Source organism: Lissotriton vulgaris, chromosome 11 (assembly GCF_964263255.1).
Source record: "Lissotriton vulgaris chromosome 11, aLisVul1.2, whole genome shotgun sequence".
Lineage (NCBI taxonomy): Eukaryota > Metazoa > Chordata > Amphibia > Caudata > Salamandridae > Lissotriton > Lissotriton vulgaris.
Window position 1 is genome coordinate 25,509,485 of NC_141699.1, and position 19,447 is coordinate 25,528,931.

The following is a 19,447-nucleotide window of genomic DNA, read 5'->3' on the forward strand; positions in this document are numbered from 1 at the left end:
GTGAACAACTCCGCACTCGTACCATCCGAGTCTTCGGCTGCCTCTCCCACCACTGGCATCATTCTCCACGCAAGCAGGTCGTCCTGCAGCTTCACATCTCTACGCACGGTTTGCATGAAGGTTTCCTCTGCCAGGGACCATTCCCCCACATCTCTAAGCCACTGTGACATCTCTGGGGCCCTCTGTCCCATCCACGTGATGGCCACCCTCCTACTTGCCAGTACTAAAAGTAGTTGTAACATTTTGTAGGGCAGATTACACTTCCTGGGCTTGGGGACTAAGGCTAACAAGCAGTGAAGGGGGGTCAGTTCCATCCGGAGTTCAGTAACTTTACAAATATGCGCCACCACCGACTGCCAGAAGGCGTAAACCAATGGGCAGTCCCACGCCAGATGAAGGAAGGAGGCACCCGGCGCGCCACACCTAGGGCAGTTATCGCGCTTGTCCGGGGCAATACGCTTCAAGGCAACCGGAGTCACATATGTTCGGTGTAAAAAGTTAAAGTGTGTCAGTTTGAACCGTGCATTGCACGACACCTTCCGGGTGAGGGTACCAATGCGTTTGCGCTGTGTCGGGTCTAAAGCAACCCCCAGGTCAGCCTCCCAGGCCGCCCACGCCGGTGGAACCGGTGGGGTGGAGTCCTGCCGCATGGCTGAGTACAATAGGGTTATCAGCCTCCTGCCCCTACCACAAGAAAGGATAATATTGAGGGTATGGGACACAGGGGGCGCATCAGGGAATTGCGGCCAAGTATCCCGTGCCATTGCATGGAGGCCCCTGTAGTGTAGGAACTGTCCCTCACCGAGTCCGAACGTCTCCGTCGCCCGTTCGATAGATAGAAACGTGTCGTCCGGGTAGAGATCTGCCAACAGCTCGCACCCACCCGCTCTCCAGTCATGGAAAGGCATGTGTACCTCCATGTCCACCACTGGGGCCATGATCCATATCGGCAGCTCCCTGTGAAAGGGGGCCCTCCGTAGGATTTTTTCCACAATGCGCTGCCAAATGGCTGCGGTGTGGCGCACTATGTACGGCAGCGCCGCATCCGCGCCCCTGCCGCGCATCAGGGCCATCTGTACTGCTCTTTCATCCGCACTCCCCGCAAGGAGCCGTAGTTCCCAGGTGTCCGCATCCGCGAACCACCTGGCAGCTGGCAACAGCTGAGCTGCATAGTAGTAGAGGTCGAATCTCGGCGCCTCCAACCCCCCCTCCTCCCAGCTGCGGACAACCGTGTGTAAGGCAACTCTACTACGCCTGCCCGCCCAGAGTAAGGACGTAAGGAGAGTATTAAGAGTGCGGAACATCCGCGGGGGAAGTGGGCACAGTGAATTCTGCAACACATACAGCACCCGCGGCAGCATCACCATTTTCGCCACTGCCAGTCGTCCCATCAGGGAGAGAGGCAATGTGTTCCAGAATGCCACCGATTGTTGTAGGGAGTGCACTACCCTATCCGCATTGCGGGCCAGCAATTGTTCGTCCGACGACGCTACCTGTATCCCCAGATAGCGGAAGGCTTCCAGTTCCCACCGCAGACCCAGGTGTGGCAAGTCCCCGCGCGCGTCCACATTACATCCCGCTAGGGGGAAGATCAGGGACTTCCCTGCATTGATACGCAGGCCCGAAGCTGCGCCAAAACGGTCCAGTAGCCGTAGCAAAACCGGTAGCGCGTCCTGCGGAGATGTTAAATAAAACAGAGCATCGTCCGCATACAAGGACACCGTGTGGACATTACTCCCCACTTTGATTCCCCATTGGGCCATTGTGGTACGGACTTCCACCGCCAATGGCTCAATTGCCAGGGCGAACAGGAGCGGCGAGAGGGGGCATCCCTGACGGGTGCCTCTCTCCAACGCCCAGTCCTCCGAGCGTGCAGCCCCAAGTTTGACCCTGGCTCGAGGCGCCCGATACAGTATCTGGATCCACTTGCGAAACACGGGCCCCAATCCCACCTGTTGAAGCACCTCTGATAGGTACCCCCAGCTAACCGTATCAAATGCCTTGGCCAAGTCTATCGAAACCAGGACCTGGGGATCCTCTCTACCGCGCACCTCATGCATAACATGGGTTAATCGCCGCAGATTCATCGCGGTGTTGCGTCCGGGGATGAACCCACACTGGTCCTGGTGAACCAACTGGGCCATGTGCGGCGCCAACCGAGCGGCTAAGAGTTTGGTCAGGATCTTGACATCCGTGTTAATCATTGTGATAGGGCGGTATGCCGCGGGGTCACAACCATAACCACCCGGCTTTAGAAGCATGCAGATCTCACCCTGGTACATCGTGGGCGGAAGAGCTCCATCCTCCAGCGCTGTAAGGAAGACCTGGAGGAGGAGGGGGCCGAGGACGTCTCCGAATGCGTGGTAGAACTCGGAAGGAAACCCGTCTCCTCCTGGGGATTTCGCCGTCGGTAGGCTGGCCATAGCCACCCGCACTTCGTGGAGGGTCAAAGCCCCATCCAATTCTTCCGCTGCATCGCTCGGAAGGGCCGGAAGAGTCACTCCTCGGAGGTAAGGCTGATAGGATGCTTCCGTGACCAGCGGGTCTGCCGTATACACCTGCTGCAGGTGGGTTTTGAGAACCCGCAATATACCGGACTCCGAATGCACCATGACCCCATCAGGGCCCCTCAGGGCCAGTATCCGAACCGGGGCGATTCTTTCCTCAAAATCCAGGCCAATAATCGGCCGGATTTGTCCCCCTCCCTGTGGAGACGCTGTCTAAATTGACCCAGCGTGTATCTGTCGAGGCGCGTAAGTATATCGTGTACTTGCTCCTGGGCTTCCCGCTCCAGGGCCAGTTCCGGTTCCCCAGGATTTGGTGAGGCCTGGCGAGTCCGCAGGGTGTCTTCAGCCTCCCGCAGTTCGCGGGTCAGCTGTCGGCGGACCCCATAAGTAAGAGCCATGCATTCACCCCGCACCACTGCCTTCAGAGCGTCCCATTTCGTCGACAGGGGCACGTCGTCCCCCTCCCAGTTCAGGTCGACGTAGTTAGTGAGTGTAGTCTGCACATGATCTCTACCCAATGGGTCCTGCAGTAAGTCCGCAGGCATCCGCCATGTACGGGGGCGGCAAGGCTGGTCGATGTCCTGCGTAGCGCACAACACCGGGGAGTGGTCAGACAAGAAGCGGGCCAGATGGGTGACCTTTAGGGAATACGACGCGTCTATATTCGCGGCGAGGACCCTATCTAGTCTGCTATGGGTGTCGTGTGTAGGAGTGTAACAGGTGTACAGTTTCTGTGACGGGTGACTCTGACGCCACACATCTACTGCTCCCAAGTTCGCCATGACCTCGCGCAGTCTCGCCGTCATGCGAGGTTTCGTCCCCGCTCGGGGAGGATGTCTATCTAGGACCGGGTCCAAGACACAGTTAAAGTCTCCGAACCACAGGAGAGGGCTGTCCACGTCCGACACTAAGACGTCTTGCATTTGTGGGTAGAAGGTCGCGTCGTCTACGTTGGGCGCATATGTATTAAGGAGTGTAAGGTCCCTGCCATTCAACTTCACCCTCAGCAGCAGGTACCTGCCCTCAATGTCCGCTTCCGCATACTGTACCGCGAGGGGGACCCCGGGTGCCACCCAGATCAAGACCCCACGCGCATATGTCGAAAAGGAAGAGTGAAAGACCTGACCCCGCCATTTTTTAGCTAGCTTTTGCGCCCCCTCCTCATTCAGATGCGTTTCTTGTAAACACGCAATCGAAATGCCATGCCTCCGAAGGAAGGACAGGACCCTATATCGTTTGGTACAAGTGCCCAACCCACGCACATTCCACGTTAAGAATTTGTATCCCATGTTTCCTGTAAGTGCCCCGCCGGGCCATGCAGTCTGCTGCCAAAATACCGCCTCCTAGGGGCCTGAACAGTGATACACATGATGCCTATACCAACATTTTTAAACAGTACCCCCCCATCCTCCCCCCCCTCAACATTGCAACATTTGCAGAACACTCCCCCCACCCACAAGCAGGATAACGACAACAACCCAACCTGTCAACCCACCCTTCCCCCGCTGGTGCCAGGACGTGCACAGCCTCCCCACACACCCCTCACAACACATCACACACCCACACAACAACGAACTGCATACACCCCCCCCCCCAGCTCCCCGCAAGACCCAATGCTCACATTGAGTACGCCCGGCTCCGGTCCAGCTGTAGTCGACCATACAGGACCAAGTCCGACAGTAGCACCCTCGCCTCCCAAATATCAATCAATTCCCACATTGCAAATCTACCGGCCCCCGTCTTCCCCCCACTATGCAAAGTCTGGTGGCTCCGGGTACAATGTCACTCCAGTGTCCACCTATACCCCTCTCCACCCCGGGAGCCACCGCAGCCATCCAAAGACAAAGTACATAGGGCTCCTACATCACCTCAGGGTGGGCCATTCACCTCCAGGGCCCCAGCTCCCCCAGTCTCCTGAATCACCAGGTCCGACGGTGCCATGTCCCTCACCGCAGCTGGTATCGTGTCCGGGACCAGGATTTCCGCAGGTTCCAGCGGATTTTGAGACTCCGCCCCGGCCCCCTGCAGCAAGGGTTCCAGGAGCATTCCGCCGTCAGCCCCCTCCGTGATTCTAGGTTCCTCCGTGTGCTCCGACGTGGAGCGTCGTCTCCGTCCACCCCGGGGCCTCCGCTGCCGCTGGGGACGGCTCCCCCAAGTCTCCTTGGACCCACCACGGGCTCCCGGTGGAACCCCGTCTCCCCTAACTTCCAGCCATTCCCAGACTTCCTCCGGGGATTCAAAGAAGTGTGCCTTGCCCTGAGCCAGCACCTTGAGTTTGGCGGGATACAGCAACATATATTGTAACTGCATCGCCCGGAGCTTCTGCTTAACCCCCAGAAAGGATTTCCTCATCTCCTGAACCTGATGGGTATAGTCTGGGTATATTGAAATCCGGCTGTTTTCAATGGCCAGGTCCGGCTTTTCCCTCGCCGCTCGCAGGATGCAGTCTCGATCCCGATAATTCAATATCTTGGCAATCAGAGCTCGCGGTGGGGCCCCCGGTTGTGGTGGGGGAACCAGGGCTCGATGAGCTCTCTCGATGACAAACACTTCTGAGAGACCCTGCGGGCACAGCTTCGCTCTAATCCATGTTTCCAGAAAGCGTTCAGGGTCTCCAGCCTCCAGTCTCTCCGGGACCCCTAGGACTCTAATGTTGCTGCAACGCGCCCTCCCTTCTGCGCCCTCAGCTCTCCGTTCCAGGGCACCAGTCGTCGCCGTAAGGTGTGTGACCGTCTTCCGGAGAGAGGCCACCTCCCCCTGTAGCTGCTCGATATTGGCCTCCGCATCTGTGACTTTGTCCGCCACCTTACGGAGGTCTGTTCGCAGGAGGTTGACGTCGATGGAGACTGTTTCAATTTGCCTCTCCAGCGCTGAGTGGGAGCCCTGAATAGCCTTTAGGAGTTCCGCACGGGAGGGCTCACCGGGGTCCCCCGGCTCCTCATCCTGGCCCGATTGGCGTGTAATCCTTTGGGGCGGCAGTCTTTGCGTGGTGTACTGGGTGATCGTATTGGCCTGTGACGAGCGGGACGCCCTGTCTTTACGCATCCTCGGAATGATCCCAATGCGGGGATGGCCTGCCTGTAGAGTAGCAGCAAGTCCACCTCCGCCTCCACCCAGTCGGTGGAAAGTTCCGTGTGGAGTCGCGCTCGAGCTCACACCCTTGCACAGTCAGTTGGGCGTCCCCACTCCCCCAACACTCCCGTCGCAGGCAAGTCCCAGGGACCGCAGGCACCGTCAGGAAGCGTCGTGCACCGGCAAGGGGAAATCTGGCAACCACACCTCGCCGGCGGCGCGATCTCGTCGAGGGTCCCTGTGGCCCCCAGCGGGTGCGGCGCTGTGTCCCTTCGTCCAGCCGGACCCCACAGGAAGCAGGCCACTCTATTCTCAGCACCCGGCTTGTGTGGGCGGCGTAGTTCGTATGCCCCGATCTCCCAGCCAGCAGTCAGGTAGGGGGGGGGCCCTCAAGGCGCTCCACCCCGGCACCGCAATCAGGAGCCCAATCTGCGCCCCTCGACCAGTATTACCTCCAGAGGCCCAGGGCCCCTCCGAGAGTCAATGGGGGGATCTCGCCCCTCCTCCCCGCACTCCAGGAGGCAGGTAGGCCCGGGAGAACTGGGCCGGCCCCGCGTAGTCTGACAGGGGCTTAGTGTTTGTGCCTGCACCATCCGCGCCGCTCGTCTGCGCTCCTCCGGGCCCCCAGCCTGCTCTCACCCCACTGTCAAGCAGTCTCCGCCGGGACCCAGACCTGCAGACGCCGCCGGTCACTCACAGTCCCCACAGCTCGACGGCCGACTTCAAGATGGCGGCCCGGTGGGGGAGGGGCACGCTCCGGTTCTCGGCTCTCCCGTCGCTCCTCCGCTCCAGGATGGCAGACCTTCCCCCAGGCAGGCAGCGGCACAGCTGGGCAAGCGCACGTCAGGGCGCCCTCACGGATCCGGAGCCCCCTGACCGTCACTCGGTGCCCGCGGCCTGCTTCACCGGGGCCGAATTTCCTCCCGGGGCGTCCCTCGGTCCAGCGCCGCCTACCACGCCTCCGCTCACGGCGCCGTCCCCCGGGTCAGGGTCCAGACCCGGGACAAGCTCTGCGATCTCCCCGCAGGCCCTCCGTGGCACTCCAGGATAGGGCCTCCCCCGGCCGACCAGGCCCAGACCCCGGGCTCGCGTAGGCGTGGCGGCCGCTTCCGGATCACCGGGGCTGCTCCGCGGCCACTCGGCTACTCCTGCCGGCTGGAATTCGGCAAGGATGGTCCCCGCAGCTTCAGCGATATCTCCGGTCGATCAGGGCTGCTCACCGGAGCCTGGGCAGGATATTAAACAGGATTTACGGGTCCGCAGGACGGGAGCTGGCAGAGCTCACGTCCTGTCGGCCATGCTGCTTGGCCACGCCCCTCGCCTTAAGACAAACTTAAGACAAAATCCTAACTTCTGTGAACACCAAAAGTAGTAAGTTTAGGATTTTGTCTTAAGTTAGTTCTGTGAATCTGGCCCTTTGAGATGCACTCTCCGGAGTACAAAGATCACTGTAAAAATTAACAAACTCCTTTAAAATATCCTTATCTTTGAGCAATGAAATGCCTTTAAAGTTATGCAGGGAATCAATATTGGAACTTTGTTTCCCAATTTTGAGATAGCTAGGTAATAGGCCCTTTACTTTATTACTTTCAACATAATAATGAGCACTACTTTTAAGTAATAGAGAAGAGGCATATTTGTAGAAAGTTCATTAAAATGTAATTTGTCTTGAAGCAAGTCTTTTAGGGTATTTTCAGACTAGGAAGAATAACATTGATTTTGTAATGTTTTTCATAGAAGAGAGTAATGCGTTGTGTTTCTTCACTTGCATAAACATTTTCCATGATACATACTTAATTATTAATCCTCAGGCACCCGCCTTAAAAGTATCCCAAAGGAGCTGAGGCTGAGGTATGAGGTCAATATGAATCCCAAAAACCTCAGACATCAAAATACAATTGAAGAGGTGAATTGTGCATCTTCTAGAGAAGAATTGGTAAACCTCCACCTTTTCAATTTGACAGTAGGACGGGCCAAGTCCAAATCAGTAACCACTGGTGCATGATCAGAAAGCAACATGGGACCATTACTAGTATCTGGCATGTATTGGGATAACTGGGTGCTAAGAATAATGTGGTCTAACCTATTGAGTGATGCGTGTGCATGAGAATAATATGTGTGTTCTCTTGAAGTGGGATTACAAAGTCTCCAAGAGTCAATCAGGGCCCTTGGGATAGAGTGGAACAGAATTGTTTATGCATTTCGTAGAGGATGAAAGAAATTCATGAAATAGATTAATCATTTAATTGCAATCACCCCTAAAATAAAATAAGTATCATCATATTGAATGCATTTATAAGGACAACAGACCAAAAACGATAGTCTATCGTGTAGGATCATAAATACTGTAACACGATTTTATTAATAAGAAACCTTACAATAATCCATCTGCCTTCATTGTCGATTTCCTGAGACCTTACAGTAAAATTCAATGTTTTGCAGCTTAGAATAATAGCACCATTTTTTAAATTAGATGTTGGAGATACAAAAACAAAACTCACCCAACCATGTTTAAGTTTTAAAGTTTCAAGTTCCCTATGGAGAGTTTCTTGCAGTAGAACGAAATCACGATGATACTTTCTTTTTTTGGGGGGGGGGGGAAGTTTTATATATAACGCGAACTAGACCCAAAGGTATCACAGCGCTTTAAGTGAGCACCAGTTCCATTACAGACAGACACATTCATTTTTTTGTTAGGCACAGGGAGATTAAGTGATTCTCCTAGAATCCCAGGATGTTGAGCATCCCTGCCCAGAATCGAACCCAGTTCTGAGGTCAGCCACTCCAGCCGTTAGGCCACATCCTTTTCCTTATACTTGGCTAAGTGAGATAAAACTCTCTGGTGCATATGTACAAGCCCCTATCGCCACTACAACATCATTTTTTATGACGCTGTGGTGGCTTTGCCTTATTTACAAGGCAGTGTTAAGACACTTAACGTCACTTAACGCTGTTTTGGAAATGAGGCCCCCTTCGCGCTATGCTTAGCGTGAAAGGGGAGGGCAGTGGGTGTTTGTGGTGGGCCTTCCACTGCAACACCCATTGATTTTGACGCTGCCCCCTATTTACAAGGGCTGCGTGAATAGGAGTCAGTGCCAAAATTAGGACTAGGGAAAACCTTGTCTTAAACAGGTGAAACGAGGAGAAATGCATTATTTCTCCTCAATTTTTCTTTTTCCACGTATGCTGCCTTGTGGAGCATATATGGAAAAAGCAAAATGCCTTGGATTGTTTATGTACGGGAAGGTCTCCATTCCTGTACATAAACGATCTTTAAAAAATGCCATTTGACTTCCATGTGTGCTGTATTAAGCAGCACACATAGATTTGACAATATGGCATTTAAAAACTGTTTATGTACAGGAAGGTGGACCTTACTGTACATAAAAGATCTTTCCCCTGAACGCAGACACCCTTGCACTATGGTGCAAGGGAGCTTGCGTTGGCGCTTTGCTGCTAAGTGTAGTGCCAGCGCAGAGGGAAACGCCAGGCTGCACCATATTCTTATAAATATGGTGCAGCCTTAAGTTTCTGAAGTGGCGGAGTGAGGCGTTAAGCCATGACGGCTAATGCCTCACTCTGCCACTTCCTTGAACATATGCCCCAAAGTCTTTTTAAGGGATTGATAAAACCTTTAACATTCCTTGGGGGTACAATGAACATTTTTTAGAATGAGATATAAACTACTTGAGTGTTCATCCAAAAACACAGGAAGAACGAACCGGAAACAGTCCATGGAGGAAACGATCAAAAGGAAAAGTTATGTTGAGAGGAGCGGAGACAGGAAAGAAGGGATACAAAGATGAAAAAAAGAAAAGAGAATTACGGAGATTAAATATAGAGAAAAAAGACCATACATATCAAACAAATGACGAGTGAAATAACATACCTTGATGAGTTGACTAAAAAGAAAATGGGGTTGGTGAAAACAACTAATGTAGATGGCACATCCAGCGAGCAAGACGCATCGACGACTGAAAAATGTACATATATTTTAGGAGACGGAGACAAATACAAAAGCCAGTACTTGAAATAATAAAACACAAAAGGAGAGAGTTACTATACAACAAGAATACTTTGAGAACATTGAAAACCAAATAATGTGTGAAGTAACCATTTGACTCTTAACCCCTTGCGTGCTGATGACGGCCCCCGTCCGTCATGCAGCATGGTACTCATGTGCTGATGACGGCTGGGGGCCGTCATAAACCCGCCCACTCTTTAAAAGCGCCGCACAGGTTCAGAATCGCGGCCGCACGCAAGGGGTTAAAGCCAACGTAAGTAAAACAACCATGTTAGAGCCATATTAACGTTTAGAAGGTCTAGCTGTATCCATGGTATCAATCCTGTGAGCTTGTAGACATTTCTGAGATTTACAGGGTCATCATGCATGATAGTTCTGTCTTGATCTGCCATTTTGAAGAAGCATGGATCAAGTAAATTATAACAGTCTCCTTAGGAGTGAAGAGCAGGGCGAAATCCAAGGGACTCCTTCAGTCTATTGGAAGTAACCTTCAAAACATCTTGAGTGATGAAAATCTTTTTCCCTGACCAGAGTAACTCCTTTTTGGATTTTCCAGCAATTAGAACTTTTAGAAATCCGTGACTTCTAGAAAAAAGACAATAACTCCTCTAGGTTTAGGGAAAGAGGTAGTGGAATGTGAATGTTGCTCAAGTATGTGCGCTCTCCAAATGTTCAATTATGTAGACAGCAGTAAATCAGTAATGCGGTAAACATAAAATGAATAAAGAGACTGGAGCTTTACCTTCAATTCCTTCTGCAAGGCCATGAATACGTTAGTTATTGCGTCTACTTCTGTTTTCTAAGTCCTCTGACTGTGGCTTTAAAAGGGTTATCTCCTTTTTGAGAGAAGCAATTTTATTTGTTTCATCTTGAGTGCCACTTACTCTCTTATCTACAAAAAAACAAATGCCGAAGGCAACGTGTTGTTTGGACCCTGTGAAGCCACTATTGAAGTATTGTGAGGTGATACCCTTGAAGGCACAGACTTGGAGAGGGACACTTTGGTGGAAAGTTTCAGCTTTCCTTGATCTGCCCTAAACTCTATGTACAGAAGAAGAGGTACGTTGAAAATGAACTGGTAAGGAGCATTAAATAAAAGAAACATAAAAGAAGCTCCAGAAAGATAAATTATTGAGATGGATAGACCCTGTTCATAAAACCCTCTAAAAAGAAGGAGAGCATTCGACATTTCAACAAGAAAATCGTATGACAGGGCCTCAGCGTTCCGTGCCGGTCATGCTGAAATGTCATAAAATGGCTGCTGCTTCTCTCACAGAGACCAGGCGCAGGAGACACCATATATATGACTGCAGGCTGCCAAAACATAAGAAGTTGGCATCTTGCTTACCTCCAGAAGTTTGCCCGCTGAATTCTTCTCATTATGTGCTTATATATACCCTCAACAGCATCGGCCAAGGTAAAAACACGCTCTGTTGCAACGCGGAGGGCCGTGCTCATGTGCCCATCATCCCCAGCAACCAAGTCAGGCCTTGCCACCTAATTTGGACCCAACCATATGCAAATCTATCATAAACCTGCTCTGATAGGAGCACTCCAGCCCGAACTGCCAGGCCAGGAACTCCCTGATTAGAGAACACAAGCAACCCAAGACCGGTTTCGCCTTGAGTTGAGTTCTACATTCGGGTGTAGCTTGGTTCCAGTGGCACAGAGAGCACCCGTCCTGTACATTACCCTGTTTTTGCCCCCGGTTTCGTTCCCACCCATCGTACATAGTACCTCATTGCCCTCTCCACCCTCACACCTGTTTTGCATGTGATGTTTACCTCTTGCATCCTCTCACAGCTGACTGTCTCAGCATTCCTCTCACCTCCATCTCTGTCTTTCTTCCACGAGCTGGTGTCCGCTCCACCTCTTGCCCTCTCAATTTATGTCTCTCTCTTCACCTTTCTGCCTTGTCTTGCGTTTTTCCTTGCTCTGTCTCCCTTGAGACCTCCTGTCCACCCATCTCTCCGTTGACCTCGTCAGTGGCCACAGTAGAGGGGCTTGAGGGGCATGCAGGGCCTGATTCACAGAACTTACTTAAGACAAAATCCTAAACTTACTACTTTTGGTATCACAGAAGGCATTCAGTAGTAGTAAAGTTAGGATTTTGTCTTCAGTCTATCTTAAGTCTGTCTTAAGTCTGTCCTAAGTCAGTCTTAAGTCTGTCTTAAGTCAAACTTAAGACAAAATCCTAACTTTACTACTACTAAAGGCCTTCTGTGAATACCAAAAGTAGTGGGACAGACTTAAGACAGACTTAAGACAGACTTAAGACAAACTTAGGATAGACTTAAGACACACAGATTTTGTCATAAGTTAGTTCTGTGAATCGGGCCCCCAGTGCCCATACTTTTTTAACTTAAAAAATACCATTCCCCCACTTCTTGTGAAAAGTTAACCCCCCGGACGGTTAATTTTGATAGTTTAAATGCTTTATCTGGAGTGTACAGCAGTGATTCTCCTGGGCTGTGATACCGAGGGAGGGGCAGAGAGCTAAACACGCCTTCCTGCCAGGGTGCTGCTTCCATGAAAGACATGTAAATGTGCACAAAGGGTCAATATGCAAATTTAAAGGGTGCCTGGAAGCCAGTATTCGTTTTAATTGATGGAATCACTTGAAGCTTCCTGATAACACAGATGTATTGTTTACGAGAGGTATTGTAAGGGAGTTACCAGTTGAGCTGTGACATGTTCGATTTAAAGGGCAGTTATAAAAAAAATGGCACCATGTACCGTCTGAGCATTACTAAAATCTATACTTTGGGAGCACTTTTTTTTTACCTTAAGTGGTAAAAGACGTTTACCACAAAACATTTTACCCGCAGGGCCCTTCCTGCTCTTTTGAGCCCACGAACCCTGCTCTTCTCTTTCCCCACATTCACCCACACTTCTATCTCTCTGGCTTGCTTTCTCCCTGCCTTTTTATTGCCACTTTCCTTCACAGTCCTTTTCCTTTTTTTATTTCTTTCTTCCAGTCTTTCTTACTTCCACTTTCCTCCCCCTCCTTTCTTTTGGTTCTTTCTTTTTGCTGTTTCCTTCATTGTTTTTGGAGTTCTAGTCTTCACTTCTTTATGCACCTCTTTCTTCTGTCACTCACTACCTCTCTTACTCTGTCGTTTCCTCGTTGGTTTTCTTTCCTTTTCCCTCATTCTTCCCTGCTTACTTTTTTAAAATGTTTTTTTTAATAAGAAGTAACAAACACAAGTCTTACAATCGTTGCAGAGATATATATGCACCCTCTAGAAGTGCTCACATCCTTCACCAGAGGTTTCTTGAAAAATGCAGTGTAGATCATCACATTTTAATCATTCACATTTGAAGAATATATTGAAGAAGAGCAACACAGCGGAATGGGGAACATCCATTACAACGCGGATTTTAGACCGCAGTGCCATTACAACGCGGGATTTACAACGCAAATCGTTACCACGACTTGCACTGGAGGGCGCTCTAGACTAAGGAATAGTAGATTTACTATTCCAACACCTTCCCTCCTGTACGTAGGCTGGTGTTGGAATAGTAAATCTTACTATTCCTAAGTCCAGCACCCAACAGCGCAAGTCGTGGTAACGACTTGCGTTGTAAAACCTGCGTTGTGATGTGCCGTGATCTAAAAGATCGCGTTGTAACATCATACATCCCAGCGGAATGTAAGTCGTGTCGACTATGTTAACAAGTATCCACATGACAGGCTACAATATACATCAACTGGCAGGTAACAGAAAATACATATCTCTTCCAAAGTGTTTATGGCGTTACACAGATAACCCGTCACTGCCATTATCGTGCATTTTCAACTGCTTTCCCTGCTTACTTCCCCTCTTCTTTTCTCTTCTTCGCTCCCATCCTTTTTTCTTTATAACTTATAACTTTTTTTTTCAATTTCATGTTCTTTCCTTCTCCTTTTCTTTGCCTGGACTTTCCTTTAGTTCTCACTCTTCCTCCCTCTGCTTCTACACTCTGTTTCCCTTGTATTTTTCTCTATTTCTTATTCTTATTTATTTATTTATTTTATTTTTTAAACTTGTAAGGCGCGACAGCTACCCAAAAAGGGTTTCCCGGCGCCGAGACACAGCATAAAGGTAGCAGGGGATTTCCGGCTACTCAAGTTATTGTTCGAATAGCCAAGTCTTGACGTTCTTTCTGAACCTAGCATGATTTTCCTCATTTCGAATGTAAAGAGGAAGTGCGTTCCAGAGGGAAGGTCCTAAGTGGGCAAAGGATCAACCTCCCATTCTTGCCAGTTTGAACCTTGGTACGCAGAAGTTGGCAGCTAATTGCGACCTAAGGTTTCGCTTGGGAGTGTAAGGATGGGCAAGAGCTAAAAGGTATTTGGGCGCATTGCCTGCTTTAATTCTGAATATATAGTTCAGGGCTTTGAATCTAATTCTGTTTTCTACCCTGAGCCAGTGGAGCTCACGACGGTGGTTCGAGACTCCGGAAGTTTTAAGGATTCTGCACAGCAGTCTAACAGCTGCGTTTTGGACAAGCTGCAGCCGACTAACTACCTCTTTGTTGGAACCAAGGTACAGAAAGTTTCCGTAGTCAAGCCGTGATGTTATGAGGGCATTGACTATTCTCTCGCTGTCACCTGCCTTCCACCCTCTTCCTCTCCTTCTCAGCGGCCCTGCTGCTATGCCAGCCCATGCCTTCCTCTCCCTCTGCCCAAGGGCACGCGGGGCTCTGGTCCTCTCTCATTGAAGGTAGGGGGCTCAGTAAGGTGGCCTGAACCCAGGGCTGTGCTGCTGTCGTGCCCAGGGTGACCAACTGGCAGTCCAAAATGTTAGTTTTGCCATCCTCCCCCCCCCCCCCCCCGCCCCCGCTGTGATGTACAGTACTTACAGGAGATGCTCCAAGAGAACTGATTATCTTCCATACTTTGTTAATCAGTGTGGGTGCGATTGTGTCATTTCTTAATTTTATTACAGAAGACTGCATGTTTGAAGAACCGAGGTTTGGTTACAATTTAGTGACAGTATTTAAGTTCTGTGAAGAGAACCCCGTGCTGCCTCCTTGTAATCAGGGCCGGCTCTAGGATGTTTGGGACCCTCGGCAGAAATTAAATGTGTGAAGCCCTCCTAAATCGCAGAGACATGGTGCATTCAGGGCTGTTTGCATCTCAATAGATGCCCCTGCTCCTGAAGCTGCCGCCCCTCCCTCTGTCACCTTCAAGCACCTCTTAACAGCTCATCAAGGGCTGGAGGTGCGAGAGTTGCCATCCCGCTGTGCCTCGCCAATGCTGCGGGGTATGTGAGCTTTGTATCAGAGTCAAGAAGGGAGGAGGTGGAAGCTGTAACGGCTTTAGGGTAGTGCGACCAGTGCCCGAGGTTAAAATTACGGACAAATTGCGTCCGTTAGAGACTCCTTCACGGACAACGGACAGACGGCCGAAATTACGGACTGTCCGTGAAATTTACGGACGGTTGGTCACCCTAGCTATGCTTAGCGTGAAAGGGGAGGGCAGTGGGTGTTTGTGGTGGGCGTTCCACTGCAACACCCATTGATTTTGACGCTGCCCCCTATTTACAAGGGATGCGTGAATAGGAGGCAGCGCCAAAATTAAGACCAGAGAAAACCTGGTCTTAAACAGGTGAAACGAGGAGAAATGCATTATTTCTCCTCAATTTTTCTTTTTCCACGTATGCTGCCTTGTGCAGCATATATGGAAAAAGCAAAATACCTTGGGTTGTTTTATGTACGGGTAGGTCTCCATTCCTGTACATAAACGATCTTTAAAAAATGCCATTTTGTGACTTCCATGTGTGCTGTATTAAGCAGCACACATAGATTTGAAAATATGGCATTTAAAAACTGTTTATGTACAGGAAGGTGGACCTTAAGGTACATAAAAAATCTTTCCCCTGCACGCAGACACCCTTGCACGGGAGCTTTCGTTGGCGCTTTGCGGCTAAGTGTAGTGCCAGCGCAGAAGGAAACGCCAGGCTGCACCATATTCTTATAAATATGGTGCAGCCATGAGTTTCTGAAGTGGTGGAGTGAGGCGTTAAGCCATGACGGCTAATGCCTCACTCTGCCACTTCCTTGAACATATGCCCCAAAGTCTTTTTAAGGGATTGATAAAACCTTTAACATTCCGTGGGGGTACTATGAAAATTTTTTATAATGAGATATAAACTACTTGAGTGTTCATCCAAAAACACAGGAAGAACGAACCGGAAACAGTCCATGAAGGAAACGATCAAAAGGAAAAGTTATGTTGAGAGGAGCGGAGACAAGAAAGAAGGGATACAAAGATGAAAGAAGGAAAAGAGAATAACGGAAATTAAATATAGAGAAGAAAGACCATACATATCAAACAAATGACGAGTGAAATAACATACCTTGATGAGTTGACTAAAAAGAAAATGGGGTTGGTGAAAACAGCGAATGTAGATGGCACATCCAGCGAGTAAGACGCATCGACGACTGAAAAACGTACATATATTTCAGGAGACTGAGGCAAATACAAAAGCCAGTTCTTGACATAATAAAACACAAAAGGAGAAAGAGTTACCATACAACAAGAATACTTTGATAACATTGAAAACCAAATAATGAGTGAAGTAATCATTTGACTCTTAAAGGCAACATAAGTAAAACAACCTTTAGCTGTATCCATGGTATCAATCCTGTGAGCTTGTAGAAATTTCCTGAGATTTACAGGGTCATCATGCATGATAGTTCTGTCTTGATCTGCCATTTTGAAGAAGCATGGATCAAGTAAATTATAACAGTCTCCTAAGGAGTGAAGAGCAGGGCGAAATCCAAGGGACTCCTTCAGTCTATTGGAAGTAACCTTCAAAACATCTTGATTGATGAAAATCTTTTTCCCTGACCAGAGTAACTCCTTTTTGGATTTTCCAGCATTTAGAACTTTTAGAGATCCGTGACCTCTAGAAAAAAGACAATAACTCCCCTAGGTTTAGGGAAAGAGGTAGTGGAAGGTGAATGTTGCTCAAGTCTGTGCGCTCTCCAAATGTTCAATTATGTAGACAGCGGTAAATCAGTAATGCGGTAAACATAAAATGAATAAAGAGACTGGAGCTTTACCTTCAATTCCTTCTGCAAGGACATGAATACGTTAGTTATTGCGTCTACTTCTGTTTTCTAAGTCCTCTGACTGTTGCTTTAAAAGGGTTATCTCCTTTTTCAGAGAGGCAATTTTATTTGTTTCATCTTGAGTGCCACTTACTCTATTATCTACAAAAAAACAAATGCCGAAAGGCAACGTGTTGTTTGGACCCTGTGAAGCCACTATTGAAGTATTGTGAGGTGATACCCTTGAAGGCACAGACTTGGAGAGGGACGTTTTGGTGGAAAGTTCCAGCTTCCTTGATCTGCCCTAAACTCTATGTACAGAAGAAGGGGTACGTTGAAAATGAACTGGTAAGGAGCATTAAATAAAAGAAACATAGAAGAAGCTCCAAAAAGATAAATTATTGAGATGGATAGACCCTGTTCATAAAACCCTCTAATAAGAAGGAGAGCATTCGACATTTCAACAAGAAAATCGTATGACAGAGCCTCAGCGTTCCGTGCCGGTCATGCTGAAATCTCATAAAATGGCTGCTGCTTCTCTCACAGAGACCAGGCGCAGGAGACACCATATATACGACTTCGGGCTGCCAAAACATCAGAAGTCGGCATCTTGCTTACCTCCAGAAGTTTGCCCGCTGAATTCTTCTCATTGTGTGCTTATATATACCCTCAACAGCATCGGCCAAGGTAAAAACACGCTCTCTTGCAACGCGGAAGACCGTGCTCAGGTGCCCATCATCCCCAGCAACCAAGCCATGCCTTGCCACCTAATTTGGACCCAACCATATGCAAATCTATCTTGAACCTGCTCTGATAGGAGCATTCCAGCCCGAACTGCCAGGCCAGGAACTCCCTGAACCAGAACACAAGCAACCCAAGACAGGTTTCGCCTTGAGTTGAGTTCTACATTCGGGTGTAGCTTGGTTCCACTGGCACAGAGATCACCCGCCTTGTACATTACCCTGTTTTTGCCCCCGGTTTCGTTCCCACCCATCGTGCACAGTACCTCATTGCCCTCTCCACCCTCACACCTGTTTTGCATGTGATGTTTACCTCTTGCATCCTCTCCCAGCTGACTGTCTCAGCATTCCTCTCACCTCCATCTCTGTCTCTCTTCCACGAGCTGGTGTCCGCTCCACCTCTTGCCCTCTCAATTTATGTCTCTCTCTTCACCTTTCTGCCTTGTCTTGCGTTTTTCCTTGCTCGATCTCCCTTGAGACCTCCTGTCCACCCATCTCTCCGTTGACCTCGTCAGTGGTCACAGTAGAGGGGCTTGAGGGGCATGAAGGGCCCGATTCACAGAACTTACTTAAGACAAAATCCTAAACTTACTACTTTTGGTATCACAGAAGGCATTCAGTAGTAGTAAAGTTAGGATTTTGTCTTCAGTCTATCTTAAGTCTGTCCTAAGTCAGTCTTAAGTCTGTCTTAAGTCAAACTTAAGACAAAATCCTAACTTTACTACTACTAAATGCCTTCTGTGCATACCAAAAGTAGTGGGACAGACTTAAGACAGACCTAAGACAGACTTAAGACAAACTTAGGATAGACTTAAGACACACAGATTTTGTCATAAGTTAGTTCTGTGAATCGGGCACCCAGTGCCCATACTTTTTTAACTTAAAAAATACCATTCCCCCACTTCTTGTGAAAAGTTAACCCCCCAGATGGTTAATTTTGATAGTTTAAATGCTTTACCTGGAGTGTACAGCAGTGATTCTCCTGGGCTGTGATACCGAGGGAGGGGCAGAGAGCTAAACACGCCTTCCTGCCAGGGTGCTGCTTCCATGAAACACATGCAAATGTGCACAACGGGTCAATATGCAAATTTAAAGGGTGCCTGGAAGCCAGTATTTGTTTTAATTGATGGAATCACTTGAAGCTTCCCGGTAACACAGATGTATTGTTTATGAGAGGTATTGTAAGGGAGTTACCAGTTGAGCTGTGACATGTTCGATTTAAAGGACAGTTATAAAAAAAATGGCACTATGTACCGTCTGAGCATTACTAAAATCTATACTTTGGGAGCACTTTTTTTTTACCTTAAACGGTAAACAACGTTTACCACAAAACTTTTTACCCGCAGGGCACTTCCTGCTCTTTTGAGCCCACGAACCCTGCTCTTCTCTTTCCCCACATTCACCCACACTTCTATCTCTCTGGCTTGCTTTCTCCCTGCCTTTTTATTGCCACTTTCCTTCACAGTCCTTTTCCTTTTTTTATTTCTTTCTTCCAGTCTTTCTTACTTCCACTTTCCATCCCCCTCCTTTCTTTTGGTTCTTTCTTTTTGCTGTTTCCTTCATTGTTTTTGGAGTTCTAGTCTTCACTTCTTTATGCACCTCTTTCTTCTGTTACTCACTACCTCTCTCTCTCTGTCGTTTCCTCGTTGGTTTTCTTTCCTTTTCCCTCATTCTTCCCTGCTTACTTTTTTTTAATGTTTTTTTTTATAAGAAGTAACAAACAGAAGTCTTACAATCGTTGCAGAGATATATATGCACCCTCTAGAAGTGCTCACATCTTTCACCAGAGGTTTCTTGAAAAATGCAGTGTAGATCATCACATTTTAAACATTCACATTTGAAGAATATATTGAAGAAGAGCAATACAGCGGAATGGGGAACATCCATTACAACGCGGATTTTAGACCGCAGTGCCATTACAACGCGGGATTTACAACGCAAGTCGTTACCACGACTTGCGCTGGAGGGCGCTCTAGACTAAGGAATGTAAATTGTAAATTAAAATGTAAATTGATACTTGTATAGCGCACTACTCACCCGCAAGGGTCTCAAGAGTCTTGTAC